This window comes from Chelonia mydas, chromosome 6, assembly GCF_015237465.2.
Source record: "Chelonia mydas isolate rCheMyd1 chromosome 6, rCheMyd1.pri.v2, whole genome shotgun sequence".
In the NCBI taxonomy this organism is placed as follows: domain Eukaryota; kingdom Metazoa; phylum Chordata; order Testudines; family Cheloniidae; genus Chelonia; species Chelonia mydas.
In genome coordinates, this window is record NC_051246.2 from 69,533,127 (window position 1) to 69,555,240 (window position 22,114).

General features: G+C 40.4%; 1 protein-coding gene across 4 annotated transcripts in view; it reads right to left on the reverse strand.

Moving 5' to 3' along the window:
- MIDEAS (mitotic deacetylase associated SANT domain protein) overlaps positions 1–22,114 on the reverse strand; it is a 109,266-nt gene that overhangs the window by 37,527 nt on the left and 49,625 nt on the right. Inside the window, exon 1 of one of the 4 annotated variants that reach the window (XM_007055750.4) lies at positions 16,666–17,212. The exons of the other annotated variants lie outside the window; for them this stretch is intronic. The gene's annotated coding sequence lies outside the window, so the exon portion shown is untranslated. Of the gene's footprint in view, positions 1–16,665; positions 17,213–22,114 lie in introns of those variants that run through there. 4 annotated transcript variants of the gene reach the window in all.

Genomic DNA, 22,114 nt, shown 5'->3' on the forward strand with positions numbered 1-22,114 from the left:
TATGTGTGCCCAGTTTGAAAACCGTTGTGTTAGATAGAAGACCCCAATACTGAGCTATGAGAGATGCTGCACGGCTTCTCTTCAGAAAAGTGGATGAAGTATAGGGTGCAGAAAATTACAATAAATAGTAGTAGGTCATCCTCTATTTCACCACTAACACAGAGTCCAAGCTCCTCCATTTTACAAATTATTTCATGTAGTACTTCATCAAAAGCCTTGCTGGGATCTAGCTAAAATGCCTCCATTGCCTTATTCACATCAATTTTCTTTGTCAGACCCTTAAAGAAACTCTATCAGATTAGTCTGATGAGATTGGTTTCTCATTAAATCCCCTTGCTGGCAGCTGCTGAGCTTACTGCTCTCCTCTTTAAGAAGTTCAATTTCTTTGTCTCTAGTGAATGAATTTTAAAATTGTTCCTGGAATCAAAATCAGATGTATCAGGCTACACAGTTCTTTGCTTCCCTCCAAAGACAGAGTGGTTGTCTCAGATACAACCTTCCTCCAGCCTTAATAATTAGCACTTCAAAATGCTTTTTATTAGGGGATCCCAAGGCATTTATGACATGTGGGTAAAGTATCATGACCCACATTTTACTGGATGAGAAACTAAAGACAGAGGGGTTAAGAGAGATCACTGGCAGAATCATGAACAGAACAAAGTCCTGACTATTAATCCCCTGCTCTATATACTATAAAACACTCCCTAAATTTACATACATGGCTAAGTATTGAAATAATTCTAAAAGACAATAAAAAACAATGTGATTTTTATTTAAGCCACTTTTATAGAATCACAGAAATATAGGGCTGGAAGGGACCTTGAGAAGTTATCTAGTCCAGCTCCCTGCACTGAGGCAGGACCATGTAAATCCAGACCGTCCCTGACAGCATTCATCCAGCCTGGTCTTAAAAACCTCCAATGACGGGGATTCCATGACCTCCCTTGGAAGCCTATTCCAGAGCTTTTAGTTTCAAAGTTTCTCCCAATATCTAACTTAAATCTTCCTTGCTGCAGATTAAGTCCATTACTTCTTGTCCTACCTCCAGTGGACATGGAGAAAAACTGATCACCGTCCTCTTTATAACAGCTCTTAATATATTTGAAGAGTGTTATCGGATCCTTTCCCCCCCTACCCCCCCCCGGTCTTCTTTTCTCAAGACTAAACAACATGCCCAGGGGTTTTTTTAACCTTTCCTCATAGGTAGGGTTTTCCCAAACCTTTTATCATTTTTGTTGTTCTTCTCTGGACTCTCTCCAATTTGTCCACATCTTTCCTAAAGTGAGGCACCCAAAATTGGACACAGTTCTCCAGCTGAGGCCTTCCCAGTGCCCACTAAAGCAGAACAATTACCTCCTGGGTCATATGTACGACACTCCAGTTAATACACCCCAGCTGTATAATATTGTATAGCTGAGCAATGAGCCTTAAGTGATTGGGGTGGGGCTGTTTACACAAAGCAGATAAGCTACTTTTATATTGGTGTTGAAGGGGAATAATAGACTTTAATTCCTCTGACATACAGAGAAAATGGACTGATCCAGGAGCTAACAACAAAAAGTCACAATACAGTTCATATCCATTGCCTAGTGATTGCGCTCCATGCCACTATGTGGAAGACAAAAGGTCAGATATTTGGTTCAGATTTCTCCTTTCATGGTCCAGAACCACAAGCATCTGGAGGAATGCAGTAAGAGAGAAAGAAAAGAGGGAATTTTTGTATCTGCTGTTCCCTCTAGCCAGCAAAGGAAATTTAGGTATTTCTGAAAGAAGATCCTTCCAGTCCTCAGGTGCAAAGTTTGTGGCTATGATGTAGGTACAAAAGACTAGGAAGCACAGCAAGGGAATACTTGACATTCTAAGAGCTCTTACATGAGAATAAATTACCGTATATACTCATTCATAAGTCAAATATTTTTGGTAAAAAAGTGACGCATCAAAGAGCAGCAGTAGGCTTATAAATGGATCTACACCAAAATTTGATGATTTTAAACTCTATGGAATCATTGAATTGAATATCTAATACATTGTCATTTTCTTTACCTGGAGCGTCTGCAGGCATGAGCCCCTCAGCTCCCTGTGGCCGCTGTTCCCAGCCAATGCGCCACTTCCCGCAGCTCTCAAGATGACGGGCCAGGAGCCAAAGTTTGCCAACCCCTGAAATGTAGGGTTGGCTTATGAAAGGGTCATACAGTTTTTGCTATTTTTACCTATCCATCTTGGGGGGTCGGCTTATAAACGAATGGGCTAATGAACGTGTATATACGGTAACTCTGAGGGGGTGGGACACACAGACAATACCTGTCAAGCTACCAGCTGCAAAGGTGACGGGAACAACGTCAACTCCATAAACACACAAGCAGAGTGGAAGAAAAAAATTTAATCTTCCCATTTTGAAATGGGAACGATTCCTTCATCCACCAACATGAGGGCGAGCTTAGATGCAAAATGTGGCACACTGGTGTTAATTCAATAGCTTTTCATCACTGGAGACTTAGGATAGGTCGTAAGCCGGAAAAATGTTCTCATCTCAGCCTGCTGGAGGTTTGTTATCATTAAATCACCATCTATTGTGACATACTTGGATAAGAAGTGATGAAGGCAGGCATGGGAAGAATGAACTCTGCAGAGCTTATGGCACAGCCTCTGCATACGTTACACCTAGCCATGAAATGATGGCCTCACAATCACTAAAATTCTACTCCAAAAAACTCTCACATTTTCAAGTGTTCTCCTGCAAGCAGTCGGTCAACACCAACAGAATTCCTGCAGACTGAACTCACCCAGCTTTTCCTCCCACTCACCACCCTCAGACTCCTAAAAGCAGGAAGGACAGCAACACAGCATTCTTTCATATCAGGAAGAGGAGAGGAAAAAATAAGTCATCATTGTAAGCTGTGTAAAGTGATCTGGAAGAGAGCTGGGTCTATCTTATCCACCCAGGGTGTGGAGCAAGAAGGCTTGCCGGGGCAATCAGGCACTGAAAATCATACCCTTGTCCAGAAAGCAAAAGAAATTAAATCCTTTACTAAATTATGCCATCCTTCCAAATGCCTCTTCTCACCTTACCGCAGGCAGCAAAACCTTTCCAACAAATATTTAAAAGGCTTCAGTCTAAAGAGATATGTTTTTCAGGTGCCCAGTGCAACAGAGTAGAGACAATCTAAACTCAAAGTGAAAAAGAGACACTGACTGGCAAGACTGCTTCTAGCTTTCTAAGGGCCTAGTGCAGATAAAATACACAGGAGTAATGTAGGCCTATGGCTGCCATTCCTGACTGAAAAGAATAATTTAGGCAACTGCATTAGGTGAGTCCTGGAAATCAGTAAGGCATTTTGAAAGACATGGATCAAAGAGAGCCACCTTGGGAAAATTCTGCACAGCACAGAAGGAACTCTCCAGTGCATGCATATGTTCGGAGGATGATGGTGTAAGGGGAAACAGTTTATGAGAGACAGGCAACAGTGAAGGGGAGGAATTAGCATCCAGGAAGTTTAACTGCTGCAGCACTGCTGTACATAACGGCTACCTGGCCCCAATAACAAAAAATCCAAAATGTATCCCCAATGTTGTTTTTCATGTACCTGACACATCCTTACTGAAGAAAGTAATGATGCAGTAACTTCTCAAGCTACCAGAACAGCCACCTGGTGCACCTATGAGGCACATTTTAAAAGATATTATTACCACCCTTCTCATTTCTCCAATCTCACTCACAGCCTGGTAATAAATCAATAAAACCCCATTAAGCAGATGTACCAATCAGGGTCTTTAGAGTGAAGTTCAGCAGCTCTGTGACGAAAGACAGAGTGAGCAGAAAGCTATGGTACAGCAATCTACCTACCCATTTGATATAGGATCTTCAGGAAATCAGAGATTTAAACATCAAGAATATTGCTATAAATGACCAAAATGAAAGTGAATTTCAATGGGGAATTACTGTTTTGAAATAGGAAGTAAAAGTGATTAAAAATCAATTCAAAGAAAAATAAGGAGCAAGGATATACTTCCCTTTGATAAAAATGAATCTGAGTACGGAGAAGTTAATATCCTTCTTATTTCTTTTGTTTACATCACATCATGACCCCTTCACTTTTGCCCTCTACCAGCAAATGGTGGTGGTGAAGAGAAAGGAAAGCAAGGAAAGGGAATTATAAAACATTTGTTTTAATTAGGCTGGTTTCTTTTGTTTACATGCAGCTTTAAAAAAAAAAATCACAATTCCACCCAAACATGTACTCCAATTGCCATTTTGGCCTATCATTTAACTCTGTGAATACGCTTTTATTTACCCATTAACTTCACTGACATCTTCCTCATTCCCTCCAAATATTTTGATACATTCTAGCAAAGGGCATGTTATAAAGAGAGAATGCCTCATGGGATTGGAGGGTCAGAAAAGCAGCAGCTGCACCTCAGAGCAGGCTTTCAGACAACAGCTCTATACAGAAAACATTCTGTACTTTAAAAGGATGTGTCAATGTGCCCTACTGTCATAGTTTTTCTTATACCTTTTTGTAAACTCTGAAATTATTCAAGGTTTGCTTTCCAAAATGCTTCTAGGTTTTATTTTGGTTTTTGGAGGAAGGAAAGCAACAGGAGATGGATTTTAAGAAAGCAGTGCTACAATGTACCAGGTTCTGAGCTCAACTCACAACAGCAAACCAACATAGGAAGCTCTGCATTTGTGACTCACCCCACTAGAACAAAATCAGCAGGCAAGCAAAGGAAAACAAATTATGTTAGGGAAACATTTGTGTTTCAAGCTTATTACAAACAATGATGAGGGAGAAAAAAAAGATTTTAGGAGTGACAATGTCCTTTCTAGCAGCTGCAGACAATTTAGAACAATTAGCACAAACCAGATCCTCAGTTTAACTTTCTAAGTGATGTTTCCAAAATAACTAAATTGAAATTTTGCCAATTCTTGCAAGATAACAACAACAACAACAACAAAAAAGGAGACTGCTGCAAAGCATCAGTTTCTTATCTCATAAATAGGGCCCTATCAATTGCATGATCATGAAAAACACATCACGGATCATGAAATCTGGTCTTTTGTGTGCTTTTACCCTAGATTATACTGGATTTCATGGGGGGAGACCAGGGTTTCTTAAATTAGGAGTCCTGACCCAAAAGGGAGTTACAGGAGGGTCACAAATTTATTTTAGGGAGGGATCGCGGCATTACCACCCTTACTTATATGCTGCCTTCAGAGCTGGGCAGCCAGAGAGTGGAGGCTGCTGACTGAGGAACCAGCTCTGCAGGCAGCAGCACAGAAGTAAGGGTGGCAACACCACACCATGCCAACAACCCCCTTCTGCGCTGCTGCTGGCAGCGGCTCTGCCTTCAGAGCTGGGCTCCTGGCCAGCCACCGCTGCTCTCCAGCTGCCCAGCTCTGCAGGCAGAACCGCCACCACCAGCAGTGCAGAAGTAAGGGTGCCAATATCATACCATGCCACCTTACTTCTGCACTGCTGCCTTCAGAGCTGGGCGGCCAGAGAGTGGTGGCTGCTGACTGAGAGCCCAGCTCTGCACACAGCAGCGCAGAAGTAAGGATGGCAATACCATACCATGCCATCTTTACTTCTGCATGCATGAGCATGCACCATTTGGCATAGAAGAGAAACCAGCCCATAAACTGGGTTACTGTGGGCAGGAAAGGGGTAGGAGGGAAGGCACAGCCATTTATACGTATGGGAGAATACCACAGTGCAGCATTACACTTCAGTAAAAGTAGGTTTCTGCCATTTGTTTCCTCTAATTAGCTAATGTTTGTAAACTGTATTGAAGTTGAGAAGTGCTGTCAGAGCCAAATAGTATTATCTGTCATCGTAAGAAATAACATGATGTGAATAAGATTGTGGAGCCTGTGGTGGGGCATGCACACGTAGAAGCAAAGAGCTTAAGAGCACTGTATGTTCTGAGACTACATGAAGTTAGAAAGCTCTTTGCTATTCTTTTCCTGTGGAAATGGGTTAACACTTCTGCTAATTGTAAGGGCTTAGAGCTATTTTAGGCTCTTCTGTTTGGAACTGTCAGGAAAGGCAGTTGCTAGCAACAGAGAGAAATGTTTACTCCAGCATGCAGGATTTGCAGATAGCTCTACAGTCAGAATGGCACAGAGCTGGCCAAAATGCTCTCCTTACGCTTGCACTCACATAGCTGACATAGCCATACTTCTTTCACTCAGAGTTTCTTCCCAACCGCAAATAAGTCAGCTGTGGAATTGGACATGCCCAGCAGATATGACCAAGTCACTGTGCCTTTTTCCACTGAGAAAAATACATGCCTGACTTTGCAGGACTGCAGCAGGAAGATATACTGCAGGGTAAATCTTTGTCCCTTCGTGACCTTTCCTGTCATCTGGGTCAAGAGTAAGAAGCAAGACAGACCTGGGTGTCCACACTGCATGGAGGATCACAGTTTGACTGCTGATCAGATTCCTTTCCCACACAGGGCTTTGTGGAGGTGACAGAATGTCCTCTGAGGGGTGAGGAGGGAAAGCTGGGGTAACTGTATTTACCATTACTATGAGAGTCCTACTCATTGATATGGATCCAAAATTTCATAGCTGTTAGTCCACAGTAGAGACACTCTTCCAATCACCAGGTAGGCATTAGTTGTTGTTGTGTGGGACTGAGGTTAGGGCAATGGCTGCATAGCTAAAAGCACAGAACAGGTGTCAAGAGATCTGGGCTCTATTCCCAGCCCTGCCACAGACTGTAATCTCAAGTAATCATTTCAACTCCACTCCTCCATTGGTAAAACAGAGATAATACCTGTCTCACATGGATGTTGTGAACCTAAATACATTTATGTTTATAAAGTGCTTTGAAATCCCCAGTTGAAAGGAGCTATTATTTTTTATAGCACCCACAAGTATGCTAGGCACTTTATAGAATAGACAGGGATTATTCCCCAGAGTTTACAGTCTAATTTTAGATGTGATGCAACAAGTTGGGGGTAATCAAACAATAGGGAGTAGACAGGTGGAAGGACAAAGGTTACACTAGTAAGATCAAACAGGTGCTCATTAGTCATATGTGTATCTTACACCAGGTCTACACTAGAAAATCATATGGTTTCAGCAATTGGTTTAGCTGAACCAACACTGGACACAGTTTGTCTGTGCCTACACTTACAGATAGATAGCGGCCACCACTAATTCAGCCATCATTTAGCAAACAATTGCTAAAATTGGTGCTGTTTCCAAGAGTAGAAAAGGTTGTAGTGGTTCAGTTGCATTTTCTAAAACTGTTACATAAACAGTGTAACTTTTTTAAAGTACTGTGGGAAAAAAGTCTGAAGGGATTTAGCTGACATGAGGGTAGTTGCTGGTAGACTAGAATGTTTGTGGGAAATGTAGACAAAGGATTATCAAGGCTGTCACTTTCAGTAGAGCAAAGGAGTTAGCAAGTGATGCAGTAAGGGGCAAGGTCAGGTAGTTATGTAGAATATTGAATTGGGCAGTGCCTATGATGTGGTCAGGTCAACAGGTAAGAAACATTGTTTCAGTAATTGCATTTTAAAAGCTGTGTTTTAGATGGGCAACTAGCACTGTTGAGGGCAGATTATTAAGAAGTGAATGCTACAAGTTTTAAGCCTTGAAGGTATCTTCCTGGCTATAGATTCAGAATTCCCCACTTCCTCAACACCCAAAACAACCCCCTTCCCCCAACGCACACACCTTAAGGTGGGGAGGGAGTACACTAGAGGAAGAAAAGAGCAGGTCGTTGGAACCAAAACTATCAAAAGCAAAGCAAAATTTTTGACCTATTCTGTAGCAGCTAATTTGTGTCCTTATTAAACCACATTCTGAATCAACACACCAAAAACTGTGCAAAGGCAATATCGGCCTCAAACTTATTCAGAAAGTCAGAAGTTTCCTGCAAAATGGACTTACACAAGTGCCAGCAGAGAAAGAAACCACTTGCCCTGCACTTACCAATATTTCAGGAAAGAGTAACATTCTTTACAATTGCATTTGGAACAAATTTTCTCCTGCGTGCAAGCCTTTGCAAAAAGTTTTAAATCAAGTATCAGAGTGGATAAAAATCAATGATTTAAAAAAAAAATTTTTTTATGAGATTTTTATTTAAATCGAATTTTTTTGATAAAATGTTTTTTGAAGAAAAAACCTATCCAAAGATAGTTTTAATTAAGATACACTATAGCTCAAAGATATCTCATCATGGAGTAAGAATTAGAATTTATAATCCCATAGTATGAGACAATATATTCATGTAATGTTTAAGAAAAGTTTTGTAAATGAGTTCCAATAGTTCATGGATTAGAGACCCAATCTTATGTGGTTCCAGGGGCTTCTATATAGATTATTTAGGTTAATCTTTCTAGCTACCCAATGGAACTCAGTGCTCAGTCTAGAAGATACCATCAGAGATGCTTACTTTTGCAGTTCTCAAACTGGGATGTGTGTCTCCAGAGATAACATACTTGTTAACAGCAACAATGTTTTTAAATAAATAAATAACTAATATATAGAGGTGAGAAATAACGGACCTCAACCCTATTGTCCCACTGCAAATGTGTGTACACAGAGTCAATCCCTTACCTCTCTCTAAAAGTGCAAACTTTCAAAAAGTTCAATGAATAGAAGATTGTTGGGGGTAGAACAGATCCGGACAAGGAGAAGTAGTCTGGAGATAAATGTGAGAAGGGAGGGACAGACAGTAGAAACAAAAGTGAAACTGTTTGAGTAGCATATTCAAGAAGACTTGAGGTCTTTCTGAATGTAGCCTTCATTGATTTGAGATCTACTAGACACTAGAAAGGAAAACCTATAATGGCAGCAGGCCGTAAAAGAGACCCAGTTTGGGAATATTTTAATGAAGTTCCTCTGTCTGTGGATAAGACAGGCATGCGTGCAAAATGCAAACAGTGCAACAAAGAAATGCAAGGCCTGGTGGCCCAAACGAAACAATATCATGAGAAGTGTTCCTTCACAGGAGGAAGCTGCATTGAAGATAATGAAAGGAACTTGTCTGAACATGCAGGATCTTCAGGTTGGTAAACTTTTTAATTTCGTACTTCTTTCTTAAGGACTAGCTGTCTTCCTTCTGGACTGTTCTTGAATTCTCATGTTTGAGCAAAAAATATAGTTGTTACTCTATGGTACTATCATTTTAGATGCAGTTGTGATAAAAACTAAATAGCTGAAATAGGCAGATCTTCCTTTTACAATTTCACCTTTAAAGTAGTACTGAGTGTCAGTGAATGCAATGAGTAATACTAAATGAACAGTATGGTAATAATAATTAAATAACTGCATTGACTTTATTTGTTTAGGAGAATCCATCCTCAACATACAGGATTGTGAAGAATATCCAGCTTCGAGATCACCATCATTTTCTCTAGTTTCAGAGTTATCTGCCAATGATAGCATTTCAGTCACATCATGTATGTCACATAGCCACAGTATATCACCTGTAGCAAAAAGAAGAAAAAATCTCCCGCATCTGGAAACAACCAACCAGAGATAAATTTGTGATAAGAACTAGCAGATTACAAAAAGAGGTAATTGATGAAAAAATTACCTGGTTTGTTTATACAACAAACTTTCCTTTCCGTATGATTGAGAACCCACACTTCATTAACATGGTTCAGTCATTAAGACCAGGATACAGTCCACCCAACAGAGCAGATTTCACAGGCAAACTGCTGGATAAAGAGTATGAAAGAGACATTGAGCAGTGTGCAAAAGGTCAAGAGGGTGAAATTGTTAACCTGAATCTTGATGGGTGGAGCAACGTCCACAATGATCCTGTTGTATGTGCTTGTGTGACAACAGAAGAATGGAATGTCTTCCTTACAGAAACAATTGATACAAAAGGAATTGCACACAGGTGAATACTTACAAGAAGTAGCAGTAAAAGCTATAACAAACTGTGTAAAAAAAATTCAAATGTCTAGTACGCAGCTTGGTCACAGACAATGCTGCAAATGTATCCAAGACGATAAGACATTTAGAAGAGAGTCCCAAGCTAACAACATACGGTTGCAGTGCTCATCCGATGCACCTCCTAGCCAAATACTTCAGTGTTCCAGAAATGAAGGCTAATGTTGAAATTGCAAAATACTTCCGTAACAACCATTTTGCAGCAGCTGCTCTGAAAACAGCGGGAGGAACCAAGCTAACTCTCCCACAAAACGTGCGATGGAACTCAGTAGTGGACTGTGTTGAGCACTAGATCAAGAACTGGCCTAATCTGATGACAGTTTGTGAACAAAATCATGAAAAAAATAGATGGCACTGTCACAGCCAAAGTTCTCAACATTGGGCTTAAGAGAAATGTTGAACACATGCCGAGTACCCTGAAGCCTATTTCTGTAGCCTTGAACAAAATGCAGGGAAATAGCTGTTTTATTGCCGACGCTGTTGAAATTTGGAAGGAACTGAGTGAGATCTTAAAAAGAGAAATATGCAATGGCAGAGTTGAATCACAAGCATTAAAAAAAAACAAATGGACAAGCACTATCTTCAGCTCATTTTCTTGCAAATATTCTCGACACTCGGTACCAGGGTCAAACCTTAACTGCTGAAGAAGAGGAGTTGGCTATGACATGGACATCCAGCAATCATCACTCCATAATGCCAACTATAATAAACTTCAGAGCTAAGGGTGAAGCATTCAAGAAATATATGTTTGCTGATGATGTTTTAAAGAAAGTCAAACAAGTGAAGTGGTGGAAGTCACTTAAGCACGTGGATTCACAGACTGTTGATGTGATAATCTCACTTTTAAACAGCAATAGCTTCTTCTGCCGGTGTAGAAAGAATATTTTCTTCCTTTGGACCAATTCATTCCAAATTGAGAAATCATTTGGGACCTGAAAAAGCAGGAGAGCTTGTTTTTCTTTTCCAGATTATGAACAAACAGGAAAATGAAGGTGAAGACGACTGAGTTAACTGCAGAAGCCAATATTTTAAGTTTTTCATGTTGTTGACCTGGCTGACATAGTCTATTTAATTTTTGTTTTGTTTTTTTTAAAATATTATTTCATTTAACTATATTTTAATAAAAACAAACCTGATTTTAAAAAACTTGAATGTTTAACTAAATTCAAAAATTTATATGCTTGTTTTGTTAAAATATTATATTTGCTGTTGATGGGGGGAAAAAATCCAAAATACCTAATGTTGTTGTTTTAGTTAAATAAAACAATTTAAATGTCTATCTGGTGATGTTCTCCTCCTAATACAGCATAGCAAGAAAATCCTCCAAATGTTAATGATTAGCCTGTTGAATTGGAGATAGTTCACCTCCCAATGACTTCATAAATATCTGCTTCAATTACCTTTGGTAATTGAAATAACCAAACAATCATTCACTTTCTGATATAGCTGTAAAACTAATCTGAAAAATTTTCAAAATAAATCACTTCAAAAATGTACAGTGTGTACCTTCTAAAAATGAAACCTACATCTATCTCTGAGTTGTGAAGAATATGTATTAAGGTTATAACAACCAACAAGAATGTACTTTTATGTAGAAATCCATGATTAAATCGAGTCTTCCTATCAATTTAAATCGAATCCACTCTGTCAAGCATGAAACTCAATTCTGCACATTACCCAAAATTATAACAATATTTTATCACAATCAAACTGGTACAACAGAAAAAAATAAAACATCCACATTCATCTATGTATGAGGGGAAATGTTGCAAGGGGTTACTCAGTTCATATTTGTAAAGCGCTTTGACATTTTATTCTGCACTTCCACAGCTCGATCTGTGGATTTTGAAACCATTTACAGACCATTTGTGAATTAATCCCTGCAACATCTTTGTATCGCTACCTCCATATTAGAGATGAAGAAAATTGAAGTACAGAGAAGTTAAGAGCTTGATTTTCCATGGTGCTAACTAAGCACACAATTCCAATTAAAAATCACAGGGAGTCACAGATCCTCCTCACTTGTGAATACCTCAATGACTTGGGCAAGATCACAGAGCAGCTTAGTGGACAAGCTGGCAATAGACTCCAGCACCTAGTTCTAATCATTAGACCACTTCCATGTAAAGCAGCTAAGCGTTATTATAATAAAAGTTCTTACATGAAAATTATATCATTTTGCAAACTGTAGACCAAAAAGGGATCAGTCATCCCATAAGGGGAACAAATTCCATTAGGACCTGATCTTGCTTTCACTGAAGTCAAAAGGAATTTTGCCAAGACTTCTATAGGAGCAGCAGGAGGCCCCTTTGCTGTCAATATGACCAACAATTTAGCTGAGTTAAAGGGATTTTTCACTAAACTAGATAAATACCCTTCATCTCACACAATATGCTAGTTTCTAGGTTAAACAGAATACTGTGCGTCTTTGGGGGAAAGTGAGCAAAGGGGATGTCCCACAAACACTGTATGAGCACTAATTGATTAAGCCTCACACAACACAATTGAGCAGGTAGGTAAATATTATTAATCCAATTTTTATAATGGGTAAACTGAGGCAGAGTGACTTGCCCATTGCTTCATAGTGAGTCAGTGGTAAAGCAGGGATTATAACTCAGGAGTTCCTGGCTCCCAACATCCACTGCTCATTCCTTCAGACCATGTTTGGAAGGCATCAGGAAGAGGAAAATCATCTATACTCTGATCATATGGACTAAAATCTAGAAAATAATATGGAAGCGTACAGTTTAAAAAAAAAAAAAATCTAGCAAGCTCATCCCACCCTTGAGAACATAAGAATGGCCATACCGGCCTGGACCAATGGTCCATCTATCCCAGTGTCCCATCTTCTGACAATGGCCAGTGCCAGATGCTTCAGAAGGAATGAACAGAACAGAACAATTATTGAGTAATCCACCCCATCGTCCAGTTCCAGCTTCTGTCAGTCAGAGGTTTAGTGGAATCCAGAGCATGGCATTGAGCCCCTAACCATCTTAACTAATAGCCACTGATGGACCTATCCTCCATGAATTTATCTAAATCTTTTTTGAACCCAGTTGTACTTTTGGCCTTCACAGCATCCTAGCAACAGGTTCCACAGGCTCGCACTGTGTTGCGCGAAGTAGTACTTCCTTATGTTTGTTTTAAACGTGCTGCCTATTAATTTCATTGGGTGACCCCTGATTTGTGTGTTATGTGAAGGAACAAACAACACTTCCTTATTCACCTTCTCCACAGCAGTCAAGATTTTATAGACCTCTATCGTATCTCCCCTCAATCGTTTCTTTTCTACCCTGAACTGTTCCAGTCTTTTTAATCGCTCCTCATAAGGAACTTTTCCATACTTTAACCATTTTTCTTACCCTACTCCAATTCTTTATATCTTTTTGAAGATGGGGCAACCAGAACCTCAAGCAGAATTCAAGTTGTGGGCATACCATGGATTTACATAGTGGCATTATATTTTCTGTCTTATTGTATATCCCTTTTCTATGGTTCCTAACATTGTTAGCTTTTTTGACTGCCACTGCACAGTGAGCAGATGTTTTCAGAGAACTATCCACAGTGACTCCAACATCTCTTTTCTTGAGCCGTAAGAGCTAATTTAGACCCCGTTATTGTATGTATAGTTGGGATTATGTTTTCCAATGTGTATTACTTTGCATTTGTCAACACAGAATTTCATCTGCCATTTTGTTGCCCAGTCACACAGTTTTGCTAGATCCCTTTATAACTCTTTGCAGTCAGCTTTGGACTTAACTATCTTGAACAATTTTGTATCACCTACAAACTTTGCCACTTCATTGTTTGCCTCCATCCAGATCATTTATGAATATGCTGAACAGCACTGGTCCCACTACAGATCTTTGGGAGACCCTACTATTTACCTTTTGTGTAAATAATAGACTATTATGATAGCATCATACTGCTTCAATATAATTGCAACATTTTTCTTAAAAAAAAAAAAAACAAACCAAAAAACAAAAAAAAACAAAAAACACACAAGCCTGGCTACCGCTATCTATAGAAAAGCTCTAACATCATTATGACAGCTCTCTGACCAGTACTTTAGACTCAGACTTTAAGGCCAATAGGAACCATCATGATCATCTAGTCTAACATCCTGCACACTGCAGGCCACAGAACCTTGCCCGCCCACTCCTGTAATAGACCCATAACCTCTGCCTGAGTTACTGACACCCCCAAATCATGATTTAAATCTTTGCAGGTCTGTTCTTCTATACTCCCTTTGTATTTTTTCCAAAAGCTCCCTCTCTGAAATTGCAGGCTAAAGGAAATGGCACCTAAAATTTTTGAGTGAATTTAGTGTTTATAAAACTAGCATTTATCAGGGTTCAGACACAGAGCAGGCTGACTTTTTTGCAACCTTACGTGTTGCTGCACTGCCACTGCACCTCATTCCTGAACTGTCGCATCCACTATTTTAGGTACTTACAGAGCCTTCATCACCATTGTATCTGAGCACCTGAACCTTTAATGCATTTATCTTCACAACAGCTACATAGGGTAAGGAAGTGCTATTATTCCCATTTTACAGATGGGAACTTAGGTACACAACTGCTAACTGACTTGCCTGAGATCACACAGGAAGTTTGCAGTAGAGCAGGGAACTGAATTTAGGTCTCTCAAGATTTAGGTTAGCACCCTAATCAGTAGACCCTCCTTCCTCTGTTATCCAGACCTAGACCTCACCCATAGCTCTGCTAATGTACCACAATGCTGACTTGCAACACCTTTTTTATTCCAGCCTAGGGCCAGTGTCCAGCAGGGACTGTCACTCGTACTAAACTAAGGATACGGTAACACTGTATTGCAGATGAGACAGGTTTAGAATGGGTACTAGCAATTTCCTTTTGCCACCAATGGACCACAACAGACATACTAGGCTCTTAACAGGAGTAATGTACAGGGCACACACAGAGAAAGTCCTGTCACAATCCAGGAACATTAATTAAGTCCACCCCATAGGGCCACAGCTTGTGCACACAGCATTAATTATTCCAGTCTCTCCTCAGCAGGAACTATGCCTTAATTTTGTCTGGGCAGCCATATGTTCTATAGAACAATGTCAGATAATCTGTCTGAATCCTTTACAGTGTAAAGGTGCATTTTCACTTACCTAAAGTTAAAACTAATTTGTTTTAATTTATTACATTTAACAGATAGAAACACAGATCAAAACCATTTAGAGTGTAAGAAATGCACTTTGATGTTATTTAAGAAGGGATAAAAAAATTAGTTATAGCAAGATAGTGCTTCTGAGTGAGTGATCTAGCTTGACTGTACATTACCCTAAACTTCACCACCTACTTCCCTAAACCACTCCAGAAGACAGAATAGTTTCTCTCTCCCGACTCCACATTGCAACTGCAATCTTTGAAACACCAAAATACACAAACTAACTTCCAGGCCCCCACGGAACTGAGATATGTTATAGCTGAACGTTTTTAAGAGTCCAGCGGTTCAGAGCCAAATATGTCCACCTCCATAATGAGACACTCTCAAACACAGGCCCTAATCATGTTCCCAAGCAAATGGCAAAATTCCCACTGATTTCAACAGGAACAGCCATCAGAGGAACTAATTTAATATTCTGGGAGTAGGAAATCGTTGCAGTTACCTAACTTAAGCACTGGTTCACTTTAACCTTCCCTAGCTTGCGTCATATTTCTAACCATAACTAAACTGGCTAGCAACAATTTTTAGGTGGTGGTAAACTGCAGATTATCCCATTGGCTGCTGCTCTGTCCTTATGGGATGCTGAAACCAGGCACCTTACATGCTAGTGTTGAGATTTGAAAGTGATATTAAGTACTGAAATCAGTTTCCTTGCACAAGGTATCTAAAATTTGGATACAGGCTTGCAGTTATTGCAATCAAATACCTGGGTGCATGGAAATTTCAGAACCTGAGCCAGAAGCACTGACCTACAGAAAGCACAGAAACCTGTTCCAAGGGACTTGGCTACCGATCAGAAAACAAGCAAGGCATGTCCTAACCCCCATTTATACATGCCAAAACCCACCCAGCTTGTCACACTTAAGAATCTGTACTCAAAAGGTCCAGAATTAGGATAGCAGGGGTATATGGCTCAGAATTAAGATAAACGTGGTAGAGACTTCGGAGGCTGGGGATGAGGAAAATCTTGTACAGCTCTTACCTGTACTAAACATAAGCCCCTTATGTTTGTTAACACTAAGTTTACTCTAAAATTTTAAGACAAAAAGAGGGGTATTAATTTTAAATTGCACACAGCAAGACTGCAGCAGCTGTCAAATAACGAACAACAGCAATGCAATTTGAACCACCTCTCTGCTCTCAAACCATACGCAACTCCCCACCCAAAAGGCAATTTACCACATTTCACTAAAATTAATATTAGCCAGAATTCTCTGTACCAAGTTTCCACACTAAAAAGGCAGTCTTCCTGTTGAGGCAGTCCATTAGCAGCGTTGAGCTGCGTAGCTGCACATACGCAGCTTGCATGCATTATACAGACAAAAAAATAAATAAAAATAAAAAGCAAACAAAGTTACCAAGCACTCAATCTCCCCATTTCCTCCACCCCCACCCCCCCAGCTCCTTGCTGCAAACCTGCAGGCTTGCAAAAACCACAGCCATGATTCAAATAGCCTCTGTGGTGTTGATTCTAGCCTCAATCAGGAGCAAGGTGCAGGAGTGCGCAGGCCCTTTGGACCTTGTAAGAACCCTAGATTTCAATTTACCTCGTCCTAATATGAGACAGACACTGTCAGAATTATGCAACAGAGCGATTCCTCTCTCTCTCTTCGCTTCACTTCCCAAGAAAAGACAAAAAAGTGTTTTCCAGACCCGATCCTCAGGGCTCCCAGGAAAGAAACAGGAAGTTCTCTTGCAATCAAGAATATCCCACGAAGTGGTCACTACTCAGCTCCCCTTCTGTGCACAAGCAAAGCGAAGTCCTGCACTGTACTTGGCCGAAATCTACAGCTCCTGTTTTTGATTCTCTCTCACCTCCAGTCCCACGATGCAGTGTCAGGATTGCATGGCTCTGACTCATCGGCTGAGCTCACAGCTTTAAAAAAACCAACAAGGCGGTGGCGGCAGCAGCGAGGGAGGGCGCTTTCTCCGACCTAAAGGATTGCACAACTCCCAGGCAAGTCAACCAGAAGCACCCGCCTCCTAAACACACATGCACTATACAGAACTGAAACCAGCTCTTCCACTTCATCAGCACAACTGCCTAAGTCAGGAGCCATCTCTCTCCCGCTCCCTCCCTGCTCAAGCAGGCCTGGGCCACTCCCACTTCCCGTTGCCATATAAGGCAGTGAAAGGGTTTTAAAACCACCTAGCAACTCCACAGAGCTGGGGATTTCCAGCATATTTTAGCCCTACATAATAGCTTTCCCTTTCTCTCTCTCAGATCTACTGTTTGATTTGCAAAAAAGCATCCAGTTAGCATCTCTTCAAACCACACCAGGAGGATGACTTTTGGAGAACATTGTTTTACCCACGAAGTCTACACATCCAGTTTATCTTTCCACTGAGGAAACCTCTCTTCGCAATTTGCAATGTTCAAAATAGTTACATATGCATTAAACAGAAATTAAGCTATTACAACTGATAATTGGGGTGCATATCAGAGACAAAATATCCAGTAGGCCTTCTTCTGGCATGTTATGCTCACAAAACAATTCTGTTTACAAACTCTCCCTGTGCAGATAGGCTAGGCAAGTGAAAAGATGTACATACTTGTGAGATAGATAGAGCATGACGCGGTAGCATAGGAAATGGGACAGTGTCAGATCAGAGGTCTCAGCAGCTCTGCTGCTGACTCACTGTTTAAGTGCCTTACCTAAGATTGAACACTTTGGCTCTCAGCACTGCCAACCCCAAACATTCAAAAACATAAGTTGAGACCCCCAAATAATCGTGATACTGGCTTAAAAATCATGACAATTTAAAAATAATACAGTACATACATTTTGGGTTGCTAATTTCCATTTGCCCTCTTGGTTTTGAGCTTTTAGTATACACTTGGGGCACATTTTTAAGCTTTTCTCAGCAACCATGAGGGCCAGAAACTCACTTAAAAAAATACAAAAGCCAAAATTCTCACAATCATTTGTCTCCAGGGGCTGAGGCTTTAAGAAAAAACATTAAATGTAAAATTGTGAACCTTGGCAAAACTGGTTTCCTGCTTTGTAAGACAGGTATATCAATAGACACCTATTTAGAGTGCTTTGAGATTTACACATGAGGAAAGCTAAGTAGTAGTATTACTTAAGAATATGCTTTGAACCTGAAACTACTTTTAACTATTTTTTTGTGATTGATTAGATTGTACAGTGGCTATGACTTTAAATAACTAATTGTTCTCTTTGTTTTTGAGTCCCCATGCCAATTTTTGTGGTTTTCAAAAATACATTTTCTTTTCCCTGTTGCTGTGTGAAAAATCCCAAACTACAGGAGAAACTGACTATATAAAGAAAACAGTGCTGTCAAAGACAGCAAATAAAACAATTAAAGAAATATTTGTTTTCTTTAATCTTAGGTGTGTTACTTGCAAGAACATTAGGGGAAAAATTCTGAGAAGAGTAATTTTTAAGTTGACCACGTCCCCTAAAAATCAGATTAGATTTATGCTGCATGGACCATTCCTGAACTACTGCCTTGCTAAAACCAGCCTGCTTTCTTTTGTTTAAGCACAGTCCTGGGCCCCAGCTCTGCAAGATGTTCCATGCACATGAACTCCTATGCTTGCATGATGCTCCACAATGGGGTTTTGTGCAGGCACATGGGCTTCCCTAAAGCAGCTTGCAGACTCAGGGCCTATGGCTGAAGAATCTGACATGTTTCCACTACCCCGATGTTTGTTTTGGGTATTTACAATTTGAGGTCAAGCACAGACAACAGCTCATTTCCACTACTGTTGCAATGTGCAAGAAGGCTGCAACCAAAAGCAGAGTGAAATGTCCTAGGATAGAATATTAGAAGGAAGAATGAACTAACTGCCTTGTGAACCTTGTAGTATGCTGGTTTCTGCAAGCACAGTTCATCTTGCACCTGCATTCTCCATTCCCTTTGCACATTCAGGACAACAGTCCAGCATTTATTACCAAATGCCTTTGGTGCCCCAAAGAGATCATGGGAACAGAAATTGTTCCACAAGAGATGGCACAGCCTACCCAGTAACATTTTTCTGAAGTGCATACACTACCACCTACAATTTCAAATGCAATTACAAAAGTATCTCCTCTAATTAATATATTTGCTTCCTTTCTTTGTGTGACATTATAGAACACCATAAGGGAAAAAAGCATCTCATGGAGTACCCTGTTAGGTACATATTATGATGTGAAGTGCTGTACAAACAGAACAGAAAAATGGTCCCTGCCCTAACCAGCTTACAATCTTAAATATAAGACGAGACAGCAGATGGCTATAGACAGATGGGAAGTACAAAGAAACAATGAGACAGTACTGGTGATAGGCAGTGGCCTCTGCACACCAACAACCTAACTGCTATCAAGTTTTTTGTAGGCATCATGGCAAAGAAGAGTTTTGAAGAGGGATTTGAAGGTGGATAGCTTTGTGGATATAGACATCTGTACTGTAACTAAGTGCAATACAGTTTTTTCTGCAACATACAAGATCAATAAGTAACAACTATGACATGCCGAATGCAGCCATTGGCGAAAAAATACTGTTCAACCTTTCAGCAAAGCTGGATAAATTATTTATTTAATGGTAATATTTTGGCTTCCACCTTGCTGTGAACATTATAGTACGGCCTCATGCACAAAGCTGTGTTTCAAGTGGTAGTAAGTAGAGAAGAGGTGGGGACTTTCTCTATTAATGATTATCCATTAATGATTATCTGAAACTTACTCCCCACTTCCAAGAAATTGAGGGTTTGCCCCACCCCTTTTATCTTATTTATAATTATAAATATAATTATAATTATATTATAATTTATAAACATTATTTATAATGTTTATTAAAAATAAGAAGTGATGTTTCTTATTAGGTTTTTTAATACTTAGAAACATCAAGAATATCAGTAACTAAAAAACAAAATTCCTCCTCAATTGCTCAACTTTCATTTCTCAACTCTTGCAATGGCATAATGTTACTAGCTCTCTAGTCAGAGTCTTTGAAAGGAGGAAGACCTGCAATTCTGACACTAAGAAAAAAAAGGACCCCTCTACACACACACACACAAATATTTCAGGCTTTTCATATATTATAATGAAGCAAAAGAGGGCACAAACTGAACTCCCACTCATCCCTCATGCAAATAACCTTTAACATTCTTTCGCAATTGTTGTACCTTCTGTAAAAACTAAAATCTTGGCCTGTCTCTCTGACATCTTCTTGTGGATGTCTAATCATCAGCTTAAGCTCAACATGATTAAAACAGGGAACCTAATCTCCCTACCACCATCCAAAACCCTCCCCACTACACTTAAATGGTAGTGTAGACATGACTTATGTTGGCAAAACTTAAGTTGCCCAAGGCTGTGGGAAAAAAAAAAAATCACACCCCTGAGCGACAGTTTCGAGGGCATAAATGGCAGTGTGCACAGCGCTATGTCAGTGGGAGAGCTTCTCCCGCTGACATAGCTACTACTGCTTGTGGAGGTGGTTTTACTATGTCAACAGGAGAGCTCTCTCCCATCAGCATAGAACGGCTACACAAGCGATCTTACAGCGGCTCAGCTGCCCCACTATAGCTGTAAGCTCCCTAGTGTAGACATGGCCTTAGATTGTCAGGAACCATCTTTTTGCTCTGTGGTTGTACAGCACCTGGCACAATGGGGTCCTCATCCTTGCCCGGGGCTCCTAGGCACAACAGCAATACAAATAAACAATAACCATTTAACATTTATTTGGCTTGCCCAGATGAAACAGAAAACTGTTGTTCAGAATCTGGTGTTCAGTGCCTGCTCACTGTGAGCACTACCTCTTCTATACAAGAGCCATTTTAATTTTTAAAACATCGTGCATCTCTCTCACACTAAGAACTGTCATACTAGTTCTAAATACTAGCTCTATGGTCCCTACTCCTTGCTTCTCTCTCTGTAATACCACTGGTGACTACTTTAGGGTGGAATGAAGGGTAATCTCCAAAAGCAGTTCACGATCCCTCTCCATGAACTGCCTCCACACAGGCCTGGGTTTTGTTTTTTGGTTGGTTGTTTCATTGTTGTTTGTTTTTTTAAAAAACAAACAAACTGGCTCTGCAGAAAGGATTGGGGAAGAGAAATAGCTAATCCTGAGACAAGAACTCCTGTCCTGGGGCTCTAATTCCCTGAAATGCCTCTCTGCTAGGAGTAGGACATAAAACACCAATCAATGACAGAGCACGTGCTGCAGACCTCAGGATGGACTGGTCTTATGGTGCTGGCTCCTCCTCCACGATCCCAGCTACTTCTAAAGGCCTCCAAGGACTTCATTGCCAACAAGAGCCTGGAGAGATTTATAAACAGCTGGAAATGAGATGAAGCTAGCCTGACTGCGTAGCTGCCTCTACTAGGACTTCTGCTTCATAAGGAGGAAGAAACAACAACTAACCTCAGAGTCCAAAGCCACCAGTGAAAGGGAACCATCTAGGAAAGCGGAAAGAGGCAGCCAGGTAGTATGTCCAGATGGGAGAGGAGGACCAAGTAGCTGGTCAACATGTTTAAGGGAACAGGGAAGGAAGTAGCTGGGAAACATATACAGGTGATGAGGAGGACAAAGGACAACAAAACAGATGACAGGGGGAGACTAAGTGAAGAGCAGAAATAAACAATGGAAAGGAAATAACACTTCTCACTAGATGCAGTTTATAATAAAAATAATACTTCCCTACTATTACTTTTTCCATGTAAACCAGTGTTGCCCCAAACGGTACAGGAGGCACAAGACAGAAGTGACGAGCATTGCAGCTGGGAAAGCTGCAGAACCCCAGATCCATGCTTCTCCAAACATGTTTCTGTTTTGGTTTAAGTGGGACATACAAAGATCTGTGAAACCCACTTTCCTTCTCTTCCTGCTCCTAAATAGAGCTGGTTGCAGGATCAGTTCACATGGGTAGGCTACTAGTACAAGCTGCTCTGCTCCTGCAGCTTTGGGTGGGACCAGGGGAAGCCTCTCACTCCCAGCAACATGTAGCCTTCTGGTACTTGGAGGAACAGGGAAGGGGACGAA